The sequence below is a fragment of the Cephus cinctus genome, unplaced genomic scaffold (genome assembly GCF_000341935.2).
Source record: "Cephus cinctus unplaced genomic scaffold, Ccin1 Ccin1_scaffold0387, whole genome shotgun sequence".
Taxonomy (NCBI): Eukaryota; Metazoa; Arthropoda; class Insecta; order Hymenoptera; family Cephidae; genus Cephus; species Cephus cinctus.
This window is the reverse complement of record NW_014333071.1, coordinates 78,833-84,274: the sequence shown is the minus strand read 5'-3', so window position 1 is coordinate 84,274 and position 5,442 is coordinate 78,833.

The window sequence follows — 5,442 nt, the reverse complement described above, 5'->3', positions numbered from 1 at the left end:
TGTGACTAAAATTTAAAATGTGTCGTGCTTCAAATCCACGTCTACTCCCACCGCTGAAAATTGGGCGAGTTGCAAGATCTGTATGTAAGACCGTGGGCTGTAGCATGGAGACTAGAGACCTCAGTGAAGTTAGCCGGGCCATTTTAACTTTTTAACTTGTTATGATACCAAATAGATTGGTGGTCGTTTGGTGGTCATTGGTGGCCTAATAAAAACATTTGGTGGTCAGTCATTCTTTTATAATCAAATAATCAAAATTTGACCGTGAAATTAGCCGAAATTTTTTTTTTCAACGAATTAAATTTTTCAGGTGCTCAATCGATGCGTAATCGTTTGGTGGTAACGAATATCATAATTAAAATGTTTGGTGGTCGTTAGTTTTTGTAAAAAATTAAAAAAAAATATTGCAGTGTCCAGCATGGACTGGATATGGGTGTAGGAACCATGGTCTTACATACAGGTCTTGCAACTCGCCCAATTTTCAGCGGTGGGAGTAGACGTGGATTTGAAGCACGACACATTTTAAATTTTAGTCACAGGCGTCGCTGTGATCGAGCGACCCCTTATCTACCTCACTTTACAATTGGCTGTGGGAGAGAGAAATAGGAACGGATCGCTTGATCGCAACGCCTCTTGTGGTCATGAAGCGAAATGGAAAATGCTTCTAAAAGAAGATTACCCCCTCCAAGGGAGTTGCAAGACCTGTATGTACGACCGTGGTAGGAACACTCATTCACGGTCGATAGAACAGATATTTCTGAACAGATTCTCCCTTCGAAAGAATTAACCAATGCAAGAACGCTAGCCAATGATTGGTAGTCTAATTAAAACATTTGGTGGTCATCAATTATTGCACAAGGTATGAATAATCACACCATGGTGTGTAGGGTGGTGCGGAGGACATGGTGGGGGTATGTCAAGTTTATACTATAGCAACATGTACGAGGTTCGTATCATTAGTCAGTCACTCGTTACGGCCGTGTAGACAATTAAATTGTGAATAACAAATTTAATATAACTTTTTCAACTTGGTACCAAAACTTTCTACAATCTGTACTCATTATATTATTATTTTTTAAATAATTAGCATATCGACCTTTGCTATGCTGGCATAGCTGTTGTAAAGACTAATATTGTGAGCTTAATGGATTCCGTTACTTCTTAAATGAATTTAGCATTCTGGCATAATGTAGACTCACACTGACAATGAGAATTATAGCAGAATGAAATTTACGCAATATAGATTAAAACGTAGCGAATTTCTAACTTAGTATTACGGGCATCATTCTAATAAATTATTTATAACTACAATACATGTTTACAATATACTTTTATTTTAAACTTTAAAAAAATTCTATTATAAAATATTAAAAATTAAAATTTTGGCCCCACCCCGGGCCGCCATAATGCCACCCTGTAACTGGTACCTGTACGACCCGTGGTGGGATGGGGGGTGGTGCTACCATCACCGCAGGTGGTTGCGACACGTATTGTATGTTTCCTCTACTGAAAACAAAAGCGAATGGTTGCCATAATAAAAATTGTTTCCGTGAAGTAAAATATAAAAGAAATATTACATAAATGCGCGTATTACTTACTGTCCCTCTTTCTGCCGCTTTTCTCTTTCCCGCTGTCTCAGTCTTCTCTGCCTATTCGTTCTCTGTCTGTTTCTTCGTTCAATTTCTTTCTTTGTTTCCCTGTCCATTCGTATTCTTTCCTTCTATCGCTCTTCCTTTTCCCGCTCCCTCCTCTTTCTTCCTCTTCTCAGCCTGTCCGCCCATCTCCTTTCTTCCTCTTCGTCTTCTCTCTCGAATCATTCCCTGTCCAATGTCATTGTTTATTATTTTTTATTATTTTATGATTTCGTACTAAATTTCTAATATAATACCTTTTCCTCTTTTTTTCATTCTCCCATTTTTCACTCTTATTATTCTCTTCCTTTTCCGTATTTAATTCCTTTTCCTCAATTTCTTTATTCTTTTTTTCTCCTCCTTTCCTTTCGCCAACCACCTCTTGCGATTGCTGTTTCTAAAAATAAAATGTCATGCAATTTATGTCTTTATTTTGGATAACATGAACAAAAGCGTTGAACTCTCCATGTGCCACCACATATAAATTTACACACTTTTATGTTAACCAAAAATAGTAAAATAAAAAATATACACTTACCGTCTCCTTTGATACGAATATGCCCATGGCTGGTTTTCGTATGTACTGAGCTATCCTGTCGTTTTACCTTGACCAAACGCAATAAACACAAGCCGAGGGAGGAGGGGATGGTAATTTCCCAGCTACTATGTTCATAATTAGACGGTGCTACCGTTGCAGTAGTTTCATCTATTTCTACGTTACAATGTAATTTTTGGAAGTGATTTTTACCGAAACTTTTTCAAAGTGAACAGCAGCCTTAAGGTTAGAGGTTCGAGACCTGGTCGGAGAATTTTCTTTTTTCTCGTTAATTTAATTTATATTATTAATTTACGAACTTCGCATTAGCTCGACGCTTTGTACAGCATGCATTGCGACACGAGTTTTCCAGATCTACAGCAGAGCAATTTTTTGGTGGTAGTCTTCACATAGATAGTAGCAAGATTGCTTTCCTCTATTTCAGACATAACCATTTAAAGAAAGTTTTAAGGCTTATTTCGTCTGCAATTTCAATATGTGTTTTTTCGGCAGTTGAACTCTTCCGATTCTTGGAAAACCACACGTGATTACACATAAAATTATGGAAATATTGTATATAGGGCATTTTTATGCAGGAATTTGTGTGGCTTTGTCTGCTAGTGAATGCATTGTTTTCGAACTATCAAAAAAAAATATGTTCAACCTGTAAATGAACTAAAACAGTAAGCTATAGAGTACATGAGTAAACTGTTGATATATAAGTTCCGAAAAAAAAATTAGATGGTTTGATACAGAGGTAGGGCGTCGGATTGTGACGCTAGAGGTCTCGGATTCGAGCCTCTTCCCTGTAAGATGACATTTTTTTACTCATACATATTCGGATAGCTTTTAAATAAGTTATATTTTTTACTCATGACTGCCCGCACGGCAAAAAAACAGGAATATGCGTTTCACTGGCATGGCGCGAATATGCCTATTTCTATTAGCACAATGTTCTCTAAAATTGTTAAAGACTTCTTAACAGAACTTGGTGCACAAGTTCTGTGTCCCGGTCCATGTGTCTTTTTCCATAGATTGTATATACCAGGTGCGATTTCCGAGTGATGCAAGCGTTTTAACAAAATTGTCAGAGTAACAAATTTGTATATATCGAAATGCTTGCGGTATTTCGATACATACGTCCCCACAGTGTTGATAGCGCTGACGATCGATGAAGCGAGAAAAAGTAAGACAAGGAACTCAGTCGGTATCTGTATACCGACGTAGCCTCATATTATATAAGCCGCATATTGTAGTCAGGAGATATGTTTAACATTGAGTGCAACAAAATCTCCCGACTATAATATGCGAGTGATTATTTATTAATTCACAATTTTTTGCTTAAACAATTTATTAATAGATGCCTCGGCTCCAAAATGTAAATGTATGATAAACACCAATGTACTTCATATATTCAGTAGATTTATTCAATCATGAAAAACCGTACAAGATCATGGTAATTCTCTTATGGAGACTTGTCTTTATTTGATTGATGGCACTTGACACTGTGCTCTACACTATGTTTTAAATACACTGAATTATTCACTTTCATTTTATTTCCCTATAAAACAGAAATAACGAAGTTCAAAGAAAGGTCCAAAGAAAGGTCTGGGTATCAGGTACATAATGCGAAGTGAAAAGTTACTCCAAAAGCATACTACACGAAATTTATATAATGCTTGTACTCCAAAGTACTCCAAAAACACCCACATAGATTATTGATCTTACCAAACGCCATAAATGGTGGAACAAGTCAAACGATAACGAATTGAATGTGTATTAATCCAAAACGGAGCACGAGGCGACACAGTAACGCAAGCGAAAGTCTCAGATTATTATAAAGAAGACTCCAGAGCGACAATATCGCCAGAAGTAAAATTCTGAGTACAGCGGAAACATCGCTAAGAAGGTAAACGCATTTTAATGGTCGAATGCCCCAAATCCATTTCTTAGCCAATCACAGCATTTAGAAACAGATATTTCTGAACAGATTCTCCCTTCGAAAGAATTAATCAATGCAAGAACGCTAGCCGATGATTGGTAGTCTAATTAAAACATTTGGTGGTTATTAATTAATGCACGAGGTATGCTCGCCGTGCAGCGGAGGTATGATTATTCATACCTCGTGCATTAATTGATGACCACCAAAAGTTTTAATTAGACTACCAATCGTCGGCTAGTGTTTCTGCTTCGAACGGGACCATGCCGAGCAAAATCGGTTTAGAATTATAAGTTTTATCACGTAAAATGTGTTTCGATACGATACCCCTGTATCCATTTCTCAGCCAATCACAGCATTTGGTGCTCGCCGTGCAGCGGAGGTATGACTCTTCATACCTCGTGCATTAATTGATGACCACCAAATGTTTTAATTAGACTACCAATCATCGGCTAGCGTTCTTGCATTGATTAATTCTTTCGAAGGGAGAATCTGTTCAGAAATATCTGTTTTATCGACCGTAAATGTGTGTTCCTACATCTATATCCAGTCAATGCTGTACACTGCAATCGTTTTTTTAATTTTTTACGAAAACTAACGACCACCAAATATTTTAATTATGATGTTCGTTACCACCAAACGATTACGCATCGATTGAGCACCTGAAAAACTTAATTCGTTGAGAACAAAAAAAATTTCGGCTAACTTCACGGTCAAATTTTGATTATTTGATTATAAAAGAATGACTGACCACCAAATCTTTTTATTAGGCCACCAATGACCACCAAACAACCACCAATCGATTTAGTATGAACAACTTCGTTTCTATATTAACTTAATTCCAATCTTAACCTTACAATTTAATCTTACAATATAAATTACAATCTAACCTAATCTAATTAAATTAAAACTAGCGCGCCACACGCGGCCTTCCGGCCGCAGTGGCGAGGCGATGCAAGGCGCGCAAAACGCTTCGCGTTTTGCGTGTGAGGCACGACCGCTGACGTTCGCGCTTTGCGCTCACCAGCCCACCGACGCTCGCGTTTCGCGCTCGCCCAAATTGCGCTACAATTGTGCTAAATTATTGGACAATCGTTTATATTTCATAGTTATATGATGTATTGAATATATACAAATACAAAGATTCAATTTAAGCCGATAAATTCTTTAACTTCAATAAAAATGAATAATAATAATAAAAATAACAATAAAATGCACCAAACGATTACGCATCGATTGAGCACCTGAAAAACTTAATTCGTTGAGAAAACAATTTCGGCTAACTTCACGGTCAAATTTTGATTATTTGATTATAAAAGAATGACTGACCACCAAAT